This window comes from Drosophila takahashii, chromosome 2R, assembly GCF_030179915.1.
Source record: "Drosophila takahashii strain IR98-3 E-12201 chromosome 2R, DtakHiC1v2, whole genome shotgun sequence".
NCBI lineage: Eukaryota > Metazoa > Arthropoda > Insecta > Diptera > Drosophilidae > Drosophila > Drosophila takahashii.
In genome coordinates, this window is record NC_091679.1 from 1,897,735 (window position 1) to 1,911,207 (window position 13,473).

Below are 13,473 nucleotides of genomic sequence, written 5' to 3' on the forward strand. Positions count from 1 at the left end.
CAATTGATTTTCTTAGGGCCGCTTTCTCGAGTCCCTGTCAAAGTCCCTGATAGCTATCTGTTCGAAAAACTTAAAGACCAGATAAACTGTTCGTATAAGCAAATCCGCTTTCTCGACTGCTTTAATTTATCTGAACGAGAAACAATTACAGAGTGCTGTTAACGCACTGTAAAGTGCAAAATATGGCATGCTTCGATTATTTCATCAGCTGTTTGGGTATAATTCAAAGGAAAAGTCAACTGTGATTTCGTTTCTTCTTCATAGTTGGCTTTGGGAAATCAGCTGTCATTCTATCGAGCCGAAAACGCTTAGCAGGGACTCCGAGTCCCTGTCAAAGTTAGCTCTCACATTTATGCTCGAGAAAGCCAAAATGCCCTAGCAGGGACTTTATCTGTTCGAGAAATGTAAGCCGGCACACGAGAAACCAGCCCTTAAAGTCTTGGTATGCAATCCTGTTAGTTTTTGGACCATCACAGTAGATTTTCATTTCTTCGTGTATATCACTATCAAATAAAAACACCTCTTAACGAGGTAAAAAACTAGTGACGAACGCACCTTCAACATACAAAAGTTCTGATATCAACATTTGTGACGAAAAATTATTACACTCGTCATTAAATAGACTTTCTAATATTTTCTCATTCGGCCCGCCCTAGCAAACTATTCCAGCCTTTTTCCCTTCACAGGCATTTTCTATTGCATTGTATTAGAAAATTGTAAAATATTAGAAAGTCTATTTAATGGCGAGTGTAATAATTTTTCGTCACAAATGTTGATATCAGAACTTTTGTATGTTGAAGGTGCGATCGTCACTAGTTTTTTACCTCGTTAAGAGGTGTTTTTATTTGATATAGTAGTCGCCTTCGCACACTCTCCTGGTGCGCTTCGTCACTACATGGACTGCCGTCCATAGTGATTTTCCCAGTATGGCCAGTCGTATTAAGGCCCTAGTTTCTTCTTGTCACACATGTAAGGTGTTTAAATACGATAGACACCCTGCAGAACCAGAATTACAACCAACCCCCATCCCTACTTACCCATGCGAAATTCTCCATATTGATATCTTTACAATAGAAAATCTTAAATTCCTAAGTTGTTTAGACAAATTTTCTAAATTTGCAAAACTTTTCCCGCTAGAATCCAAGTCTTCGATTCATCTCCGCGAAAAATTGTCAGAAGTCCTCCATTATTTCACGGCACCGAAAACACTGGTGTCTGACAATGAAAGAGGGCTTCTCTGCCCCACAGTTCTAAATTATCTGCAGTCGTTAGAAATATCTGTGTATTACACGCCTTCACAAAAAAGCGAGGCCAACGGACAGGTTGAGCGATTCCACTCAACCTTCATTGAAATATACAGGTGCTTAAGAAATGACCACCCCAAACTCAAACCGATTGAGTTGGCTTTCATCGCGGTGGTCAAGTATAACAATTCTTGCCATTCAACGACAAACCGAAAGCCGGTCGATATTTTTTTTGATAGAACCTTAGGAATAAATTATCAGGGCCTCACAAATTTTAGGGAGCAGACCCTAGAAGATATAAGGGGATTACTATTGTACAAACAAAAAACACCCGCAGACCGGCTCAACAAAAACAGAACAGAACCCTTAAATTTTGGACAGGGGGATACGATCTATGTTGCCAACAAACAAATAAAAAGCAAGGAGAAGCCTCGCTTCAAGCTAGAGGAAGTTGAAGGGAATGCCAAGGTCACGGTCAAAACAAAGTCAGGGAAGATTGTTCATAAAGCCCATATAAAAAATTAGGGGCTCAAGATAAAAAAGACACTGAAAACGCTTCACGAAACCAACTAAATAAATCACTATGGACGGCAGTCCATGTAGTGACGAAGCGCACCAGGAGAGTGTGCGAAGGCGACTACTATATATACACGAAGAAATAAAAATCTACTGTGATGGTCCGATCATAATGAATGATACACCTATCGAAAGGTATTGCAAAAATTAACAGGATTGCATACCAAGACTTTAAGAAAATCAATTGGCTTGGAAGAGAGAGCGGTGAAAGTGAAAAAGTGAAAATTTCGAAATTTGGAGCTGTTGGGGCCGCTGGGGATAAATGCCCCCTCGCAATGTTTTAATTGTATTCCTTTTGAAAATACCCGTCGAATGAGGGGTCATTTGTCAAAATCAAAAGTTATAGCCAAAATAAGATTTTCTTCGTCTTCCCAAAATGAAAATTTAATTCTGTTTGTCAGTTTGTCAGTTGTCCAAAACATGTTTTTTAAGTTTTGAAAATTTGATATGACGTTGATCACATCGATATAAAAAACTTTTGTTCTACCACTTTTGGAAAAACTCGCTGGTTTAGCGGGAAAACAGCTATAAATAGCTAAAATTCGGAAAGCCGTAACTTCTATACTACTAAAGCTACAGGCTTGTGCTGCATCTCGTTTGAAAGGTCTTTTTAAATGCTATAAAAATATGAACAAAAGACAATTTTTTAAAACTTTTTTTTTAGCTTTTTTTTATTTTTCTCAAAAACGGTTCTAACGATTTTCTTTAAACTTTAAACTGTATAGCCCTTGAGATTCCTTAAATTGTGGTATATAACACATTACTGTAAAAAGTCACGTTCAAAAGTTATTTTTATTCGAAAATGGCCACTTTTGCCAGCTCGACCAATTAACGCTCCCTGAGTATTGAATTTTGTGGGAGGGTATCCGAACTGTATTTTAGGGTCATGGAATCAGTAAATTTGCACTTAGGAGTTCCATATAGGAATCTTTTGTTCTACGACTTTTGGAAAAAGCCGCTACTTTAGCGGGAAAAAGCTAAAAATAGCTAAATTTCGTTAGTTTGTATGTTCTACACTACTAAAGGTACCGACATGTGCTATACATCGTTTAAAAGGTATTTTGAAATACTTAAACGCCTTTTTAACTTAATTTGTTTAAATACAATGGCTTATAAATTATGATTGACCAATTTAAATTTAAATGTATGTATATATTAGCTCCTATGAGAGCAAATGTAAACAAACAAAAACTTCTGATATCAAATAAAAACACCTCTTAACGAGGTAAAAAACTAGTGACGATCGCACCTTCAACATACAAAAGTTCTGTTATCAACATTTGTGACGAAAAATTATTACACTCGTCATTAAATAGACTTTCTAATATTTTCTCATTCGACACCTTGCGGAAGCTGGACGACGTAAGGGCAAGGGTGAATGCTCATGTGGCCACAGTGCTGATGCAGAAGGCGACGATTTTGATGAACCATGTCAACGAAATTACACGAGCTTGCCAACTGGCGAAGGCCTCGGTAGTGAATACCAACTTACTGGATCAGAAAGAAATCGAAACCCTCCTGGCGGAAACTCAAAGTCTTCCATACCAGAATGTTGTCGAAGCGGTGGAATTTGCGGAACCGTCGATTCTAACCAATGGAACCTCACTGCTGTACGTTCTTTCGCTACCCAAAGTGGTGGATAAAAAATACAGGCTGATGCTCCTGTACCCCACGATCCTATCTGGAAAACAGATAGTGTTACCGTTTAACAAGTTGGCAGTGGACCCCCAGGAAACCTACGCGGTACTTGGCGACTGCCTGTCCATTGAAAACACGACGGTTTGCAGGGAGAAAAATATAAGGAAACTGGATGAAAACGGCTGTATACCTAGGCTGCTCAAGGGAGGCCACGCCTCCTGCGACTAACTGAGGAATGATCAGGTAGTGATTGAATCAGTTGCCGATGGCACGCTGTTCCTCACGAATTTCAACGGAACAATTTTGGCGGATTCCACAGAACACCCACTATCAGGCTTATTCATTGTCCAATATGATAACGAAACGGTCAGCATCGGTAACATGTCGTACAGCAGCTATACATTAACGCATCTAATGCCAATGCCTGCTGTCTTGACCAATGTATCCGCCCCTGGATATCAACTCTCGCTGAAATATGTGCACGACTTCAGCCTTCAGAACCTAAAAAAGCTGTCTTCTATATCTAACCACTTTTTATTTTCCATCTTGACAGAAGTAGCGGTGGTTCTTATCGGCGCCTCCCTGTTGTACATCTTGTGGAGGAAGGTGACCTCCACGAAGGGCATCCCGTTCCATCGGGGCATCGAAGAACAGGAGTCACAAACGGCCATTTCAATGCCCCCAAACGACCACTGATCTGCGGGCCGCAGATTTTTGGAGGGGGAAGAGTTAACACCACAGCCATTCAAATGTCCCCCCTACCATCATCGACACCTCGATGAGCCCCCCACCACATTCACACATATCGCCGCACATGCCGGCGAAATATCTGCTGAGTACCCAAGTCTCGCTTCCCCCCGGCCCCCTGCCGACGAAGTATCTGCTGAGCACCCAAGCCTCGCTTCCCCCCGGCCCCCTGCGCAGAGTCAGCATTCTATGTGCCGTTGACTCTCACGATATCCGGTGCCGGCTCAACGGCCGATCGTTAGCAGAACTGGGCCAACAACGACGGAGTAGTGCAGCGATGGAAATTGCACGTTTGCAATCGCCGACGACAAGCTACAGCGCAGCGCAGCCGCTGCAGTCAACCCGCTGGAGACAACAACGCTTGCCGGGACAGGTGACCACAAAGCTACAAGACGACGCCGGCAGCGACGTCAACCGAGAGCGCAGCGAAGCTAGCCGGCACCGAGGAAAAACTTGGGAAAGCAGACTGGATCCGGACGGCGAACCAATTAATTGCATTGAATATTAAATTAACTTTAACTTTAATTTTAAATAAATCATTATAACGTACTTAAACGAGCCTAAATTGGAATCCTATTCTGGGAGGCAGCTGGGACCCTATGGAAATACCTATCCTTAGGTAATGATTAGCACGTGCCCTTGGGGACAGGATGCTGACAGGCTCCTGCCTGGACAGGCAGAAGTCTTAACTTATATGTAAGATTGGTTTATAGTTTAAGGAGACCACAACAGAAGAGGGCATTATACCTAACAGCAGAAAATACCAGCAGAAGCAGAAAAAATACCAAGGGAAGAAGCGATGAGAGGCAGTAAAAAAGGAAGAAAAAAAGCAGCAAGAGAGACAACAGTGAGCAGGAGGAGCAGCAGCAGAATTTAATTGACGTGTTTGAATTTAAGTTTAATCTGATATATTAATAAAACCGAGTCGAGGAAAACGCCTCGTCTCACATATATATAGATATTTTGATTGCGTATAACTTTTTAATGAATGGTCCGATTTGAAAAATGTCTTCTACATTTCGATAGGTATAAATATACACAACAAAATTGCATTGATACTTCTCGGAAAACTTTAAAGATGTGGGCGCAGAACACATTTTAAAATCATTAGAGGGCGATGGTGGGCGTTAGCGCTGCGTAACAGGCCCATGAATATGTGTGGAAAAGCTTAACCTTCTAGCTTTTGTAGTTTCCGAGATCTCAGCGTTTTTACGGACAGACAGACAGACGGGCAGACGGACATGACTAGATCGACTCGGCTAGTGACCCTGATCAAGAATATATATACTTTATGGGGTCGGAAACGCTTCTTTCTAGCTGTTACATACTTTTGCACGAATACAATATAGCCTTTTAATCTCCCTTCAGTTCTGGCGTCCCATGTCGGTTACAATTCCTTAGGCCAAACGCTCGGCCGCTGTCGACGTCAGCAGAGCAGTCGGCGCAGCGTCGACATGAAAGAAAGAGAGGCTGATATTTATATATTGCGCTCTCTTTCCTTGTCTTATAATTTGCCTGCACTCGACGCTAGCAGTGACAAATTTCGGCCGGTCCGTCATTCTCTTTTTCGCCTTACAGTTATGTTCAGTTAGCAACCAAAATTTGGCCAGTAAAATTGCATGTGTATGCCCTTTCATTTTAGGACCCTTTTTTGTATTCCGAAATAAAAAAATTAATTTCGTTTTATAAACTTAAATTGAGTTTACTTCAAAAATTCATTTAACTAATTTAGTTTATTGTTTAAATTGATTTTATAATATTCCAAAAGTCCAATTGGTCGATAATATTTTTTAAATAATAAAATATTAAAATTTGTATCTTTACTCAATAGAAAGGCTATACAAAGAAGCATTGGCACGCGGCAAAAGCGACGATGAATCAAAAGAAAACGGGAAAGCAAAATCATGACTGGCTGTATTTTTTGACTGTGCTTAAATTTGTGCGTAGACAATTTGTAATTGGCGATTTAAAAAATTGTACAAGTGTTTACCAAATGCATTAAAAGTTAGGTAAGTGGCATTTTAATTCATTTACATATATGCAGTTGATATTAATTAGAATAACCGGTAGGTTTTTGTCCCGTTTGCTATTGTTTCTGGGTGGAAAAATTCTTGCAATATGTACATTAGGGTGGACCTTTTTAAGGTCAACTGAGCTCAGCATCTTGAATGGTAGGTTTCTGTGTCCAAAAAATTTATGCGAAAACCGAAAAATTTTATATCATCGTTTAAGCGGTGCGCAAGGCCCTAAAGTTTCGCTTAAAATTAAGTGTAAAACTAGGTATTTACCCCATTCCATTTCTTTAACTTTTTGGTTTCGCTCGAATAAAAGAGTCAAGTAGAAATTTATTTCATGAATATTAACAGTTGGACGTAGCCTAGCCTGTAGAGCTTCTGTCTCCGAACAAAAAGGACCTAGTTCGATCCCCGACGCACCATTTTTTTTTTTGACTCAGAAAAATATAAATATTCTATTTTACAATTTTGAAGATTAACTATTACTCTTGCGTTCGCCAATAAAAATTTTCGTCAAAGAAATGCTGGCTTAGGATACAATATTTTTCAGAGACCGTAATATTTATAAATTGTACTCTAAAAGTCATTGATTATTCGTTATTATATTGTTATTTTTAAGTTGTAATTGTCTCCCAACGATTTGAATTTTATCACCGACTTCATCTCTTTTTAAATTGCTCGGGAAAGTGATTAACATACTTTTTAAAATACTGTCAAAGTATAAAATCAAATCTACGGCATCTAGATGGATCTGAAAAATAAGTAATAAACTTTAAAGCCGTTGCGCACCGACTAAAACTAATTATTTTTTACTTTTCCTTTCTTTTATTAATTAAGGATACAAAAAAGCTCAATATGAAGGGGTGAGAGCATGGCCTTAGAAATTTCATACAAAATAAGTCCACCCTAATGTACATACATACACACATTTCCCGTGGCCAGCGCTAAAAATGCTTAGGATCTCGCTGCGATCTCTACTTGATTTAAAAAGGTAAATATAAAAATATAAAAGTAAAACATATTTTTAAAACATATGTCTGTCTTTAATTTTTTCAGGATCCTTGGGCAAATTCATGAGGACAAATTCATGAGGACGGCGATCTTACATTAATATTAAAAGCAAAAAAAAAACAAGGGGTATTATTTATAATTAATTGTACGAAAATGTAAGTAAAACAATTGAACACAAAATACAATTTATAAAACGAAAGAGCCAATAAAAATTACAAATAAATTTGTATGTTTCTTATTTTATATAATGCAAGGAAAGAATTTTTTGTACATGAAATTGCTGATGACATTTTTAAAAAGTCATCCATGAAATCACCTATGACACAAGGTGACACGATGATGGATTTTCCTAAGTGACAACCCATTGGACAAGTTCTGAATGTCCCTCGTGAAATCATAAGGGACATGTCACCGGTTGGTGACATCTCAAAGGACAATTTCGTATAAGGCCCTTGGTATATCCCCGGGGACTTCGAAAAAATTTCCTTTGAATTGTACTGAAGGAAAAAGCGGAACTCCCATACAATTTTCTCTATGTGGCATCCTCGGTTCGTCCTGAGGTACAAATGACATGTCCTCGGGCTTTCCTTTGGTGATTACTGAGGGAAAAGTGACATCTGGAACTGAAGGGCTACGAGTAACGGGTATAAAAACAAAGGCAATTTTAAGGAAAATTTCGACTGTAAAATTCAGGTTAATGGAATTTCGGTAAGGTCTACCGATATTTTAAAATTTAACGTTTACTTAAGAAAAAGACGCAGAAGAAAAGATTTGCGATATAATCGATTTTTTAACCGCGCATTTTAAACCTATTATGAGTGTGGTAGTTTCGTTTTAAATACCCTTCAGTACCAGATGTCACTTTTCCCTCAGTAATCACCAAAGGAAAACCCGAGGACAGGTCGTCTGTACTCGAGGACGAACCGAGGACGCCACATAGAGAAAATTGTATGGGAGTTCCGCTTTTTCCTTCAGTACAATTCAAATGAAATTTTTTCGAAGTCCCCGGGGATTTACCAAGGGCCTTATACGAAATTGTCGTTTGAGATGTCACCAACCGGTGACATGTCCCTTAGGATTTCACGAGGGACATTCAGAATTTGTCCAATGGGTTGTCACTTAGGAAAATCCATCATCGTGTCACCTTGTGTCATAGGTGATTTCATGGATGACTTTTTAAAAATGTCATCAGCAATTTCATGTACAAAAAATTCTTTCCTTGCATTATATAAAATAAGAAACATACAAATTTATTTGTAATTTTTATTGGCTCTTTCATTTTATAAATTGTATTTTGTGTTCAATTGTTTTACTTACATTTTCGTACAATTAATTATAAATAATACCCCTTGTTTTTTTGTTTTTGATTTTTATGTAAGATTGCCGTCCTCATGAATTTGTCCGCGTGAATATTCGACGAAGGATCCTGAAAAAATTAAAGACAGACATATGTTTTAAAAATATGTTTTACTTGTATATTTTTATATTTACCTTTTTAAATCAAGTAGAGACCGCAGCGAGATCCTAAGCATTTTTAGCGCTGGCCACGGGAAATGTGTGTATGTATGTACATTAGGGTGGACTTATTTTGTATGAAATTTCTAAAGCCATGCTCTCACCCCTTCATATATGACTTTTTTGTATCTTTAATCCATAAAAGAAAGAAAAAGTAAAAAAAAAATAGTTTTTTTTTTTTAAGTCCACCCTAATGTACATATTGCAAGAATTTTTCTACCCAGAAACAATAGCAAACCGGACATAAACCTACCGGTTATTTTAATTAATATCAACTGCATATTTGTAAATGAATTAAAATGCCACTTACCTAACTTTTAATACAATTGGTAAACACTTGTACAATTTTTTAAATCGCCAATTACAAATTGTCTACGCACAAATTTAAGCACGTTGTTCTCTTCGATTGACAGTCAAAAAATACAGCCAGTCATGATTTTGCTTTCCCGTTTTCTTCTGATTCATCATCGCTTTTGCCGCGTGCCAATGCTTCTATGTATACCCTTTCTATTGAGTAAAAGCACAAATAATTTTTGTGGAGATACAACTTTTAATATTTTATTATTTAAAAAATATTATGGACCAATTGGACTTTTGGAATATTATAAAATCAATTTAAGCAATAAACTAAATTAGTTAAATGTATTTTTTAAGTAAACTCAATTTAAGTTTATAACACGAAATTAATTTTTTTATTTCGGAATACAAAAATGGTCCTAAAATGAAAGGGCATACACATGTCGCTGCGCCACACAAATTTTGCCGGCCAAATTTTGGTTGCTAACTGAACATAACTGTAAGGCGAAAAAGAGAATGACGGACCGGCCGAAATTTGTCACTGCTAGCGTCGAGTGCAGGCAAATTATAAGACAAGGAAAGATAGCGCAATATATAAATATCAGCCTCTCTTTCTTTCAGGTACACGCTGCGCCGACTGCTCTGCTGACGTCGACAGCGGCCGAGCGTTTGGCCTAAGGAATTGTCCCCGACATGGGACGCCAGAACTGAAGGGTATGTTGGCTGTGGTATTTTTATTTTTCCCTTGCAGCAGGACATACATACATACATACATGCGCCAGCAGAACATACATACAAACATATGGGAAGGCCGTGACGTCACATCAGGTTAGCCAAATTTTAAAATATTGGGGACTTGATTGAGAATGCTGAATCTCCAAAAAATTTAAATGCAGTTATTTGCGGGTATGCCATAAGATTATGAACATCACATTTTTAAGCCATTTTAACAACATTTATAACAGAGAAATAGCAAAAGAAAAAATTAAAACAAGAAAAGAAGCTAGCTTCGGCCAGCCGAAGCTTATATACCCTTGCAGATCATTCCTATTAATTAACAAATCGCAAAAATGTTCAATTTTCTAATATTTCTCATTAATTTTCCGATCGTTCCTATGGCAGCTATATGATATAGTCGTCCGATTTTGATCAAATTAAAATTGAAATTCGAAAATATTTAAAAAGAGTCATATTCTAGAGTAGAAGATAATACAATAAAAACCAAAGAAGCTAGAATTTATTTCTTATTACTTTTCCATTAATTTTCCGATCGTTCCTATGGCAGCTTTATGATATAGTCGTCCGATTTTGATTAAATTAAAATTGAAATTCGGAAATATTTAAAAAGAGTCATATCCTAGAGTAGAAGATAATACAATAAAATCCAAAGAAGCTAAAATTTATTTCCTATTACTTTTCCATTAATTTTCCGATCGTTCCTATGGCAGCTATATGATATAGTAGTCCGATTTTTAAGTAATTAATTCGAAATTCAGATATATTTAAAAAATAACATTCCCAAAAGTAGAAGGTAATATTTCAAAAAACACCGAAGCTAGAATTTTTTAAAGTTTTTTTTTCCGATTGTTCCTATGGGAGCCATAAGATATAGTTGTCCGATCCGGTCGGCTCCGACATATATACTACCTGCAATAGAAAGAAGACTTTTGGAAAAGTTTCATCCCGATAGCTCAAAAACTGAGAGACTAGTTTGCGTAGAAACAGACAGACGGACAGACGGACAGACGGACAGACGGACGGACAGACGGACAGACGGACAGACGGACATGGCTAGATCGACTCGTCTTGTGATGCTGATCTAGAATATATATACTTTATGGGGTCGGAAACGTCTCCTTCACTGCGTTGCAAACTTCTGACTGAAATCATCATACCCTCTGCAAGGGTATAAAGAGTCATATTCTAGAGTAGAAGATAATACAATAAAAACCAAAGAAGCTAGAATTTATTTCCTATTACTTTTCCATTAATTTTCCGATCGTTCCTATGGCAGCTATATGATATAGTCGTCCGATTTTGATTAAATTAAAATTGAAATTCGGAAATATTTAAAAAGAGTCATATCCTAGAGTAGAAGATAATACAATAAAATCCAAAGAAGCTAAAATTTATTTCCTATTACTTTTCCATTAATTTTCCGATCGTTCCTATGGCAGCTATATGATATAGTAGTCCGATTTTTTAAATAATTAATTCGAAATTCAGATATATTTAAAAAATAACATTCCCAAAAGTAGAAGGTAATATTTCAAAAAACACCGAAGCTAGAATTTTTTAAAGTTTTTTTTTCCGATTGTTCCTATGGGAGCCATAAGATATAGTTGTCCGATCCGGTCGGCTCCGACATATATACTACCTGCAATAGAAAGAAGACTTTTGGAAAAGTTTCATCCCGATAGCTCAAAAACTGAGAGACTAGTTTGCGTAGAAACAGACAGACGGACAGACGGACGGACAGACGGACAGACGGACAGACGGACATGGCTAGATCGACTCGTCTTGTGATGCTGATCAAGAATATATATACTTTATGGGGTCGGAAACGTCTCCTTCACTGCGTTGCAAACTTCTGACTGAAATCATAATACCCTCTGCAAGGGTATAAAAAAACAAATTCATTTTTGGGGCACTTTGGTGTCGTTTTTTGTTTTAATCTCTACGTCACACTCTGCGCTTAATTATTTCCGAATTAATTTGATTTTTCTAGATTTTTAGGTCAATCCGTTCTGGGTGGAATTTGCTACTGACCAAATTTTATCCCTTCAATTCTATTAGATTAGAGTTGTAGGGGAGAAGGAGGCACTTATAGGAGGAAAAGTTTGGTTAGACATAGCGGCTATTAATAAAGAGCCACTGGAATGAAACTGGTATCAAAGATAAAGATAAAGCCTTCGAGGAACGTTGCAAGATGTCAATATACTTTTTAAACTGGGGAAGCCCCAATACTGGGGTAATAAAAATAATTTTTATAACATTTTTTTGAACTCTTTGGCCACCAATCTTTGTGATTTTTTTTAACCTTTTCCCATGATATTAAAATGGGGTTATAGATATTTGACGCGGAGATCCACATTTTTTTAAGTTTTTACTTTTCTTCCTTGATTTCTACAATTTCATTATTCCTTAAAAGTTTCGCCATGTTTTGCCGCCCTTAACCGCGACTTGCGCCATTTTCCTCAGTTAGACTATTGTAGTCAACAAATACCACGTAGATTGAAGACCAAAGTAGTATGAAAATGAGAGTTCTGGATACAAAAGCTGGATACAAAAGTGGAGGGGGAGGTAATTAATTATGCTAATTAGGGTAATAAATCAGGACAATGTGACAGGTGTGGGGGATAATTAAAGTTAATGGGTGCGTGACGAGTGATCGTTAATTAGGGTCCACAATAGTTATATCCAGCTTTTGTATGTAGGGTTTGTATTCAGGAATCAGGAATCCCGAAATTCGGTCCAGAAATCGGGGGAGATATTACTGGGGTGTGACGGGTGATCGTAAATTAGGGTGATAAGTTGCTTATATCTAGGAATTTTATTCAGGAATTCGCTCCCCCGAATTTCGTTTAAGAAATCGGGACTCTTATTAAGCGGGAAGAAGTTACTGGGGTGTGACGGGTGATCGTAAATTAGGGTCCACAATAGTTATATCCAGCTTTTGTATCTAGGAAATGGGGTGAAAGAGGGGAGGCATTCTGCTTAAGTGGTTGACGAGTAGGTTGACGGGATCGAACGTGGGAGAAGTTAGAAAAATAGGGTGAAACGAGGGGAGGGAATCTAGTTAAGCGGGTGAGAAGTTACTGGGGTGTGTCAGGTGATCATAGCGATATATTTGGGTTATCCTAGTTAATGGGGGAGAAATTACTGGGGTGTGCCGGGTGTCCTTTGCTTATCTGGGTTATCGTAGTTAAGCGGGTGAGCGATATATTTGGGTTATCCTAGTTAATGGGGAGAAATTACTGGGGTGTGCCGGGTGTCCTTTGCTTAGATTAAGAAAGTGTGGTGCTCACACGGGTACGTGTTAGAATGTCACGGGCTGTTGTCACGTCCAAAAGAAACAGCTGAAAGCAACCACCCTTGAAAAGGGATCCCTTTGCTTGCCATTGAGAAACAAACTCCCACCCCAATGACAAAAAGAATATGTAAATTTTAAATTCAAGTATATTTATTTATTTTTTTAACTTTTTGACCTGAAAGAAATAGCTGAAAAAAATCACCCATCCCCCAAACAAAAGAAGATGTTAATTTGAATTTAGGTCATGAATTTAGCTCATGTTTATTTGGAAATTTGTAACAGACTTTTCTTATACACTAAATATGATGACATTAGTTTTAAGGCTCCGTCTCGATGATTTTTATAGAAAAAGCAGGCACACGCGTCTTCGCCGAATCAATTATTACAAAACGTAAAA

The 13,473-nt window shown here is 37.7% G+C and overlaps 1 protein-coding gene and 1 long non-coding RNA gene across 2 annotated transcripts in view; one reads left to right on the forward strand and one right to left on the reverse strand.

The window, feature by feature from the left end:
• Positions 1–13,473, reverse strand: part of LOC138912344 (kelch-like protein 10) — a 119,611-nt gene that overhangs the window by 27,186 nt on the left and 78,952 nt on the right. The gene's annotated exons all lie outside the window — the stretch shown is intronic.
• On the forward strand, positions 5,634–7,432 carry LOC138912646 (uncharacterized). Its single transcript, XR_011418210.1, has 3 exons — positions 5,634–6,214; positions 7,058–7,211; positions 7,277–7,432. It is a non-coding gene; the product is annotated as an uncharacterized lncRNA (long non-coding RNA).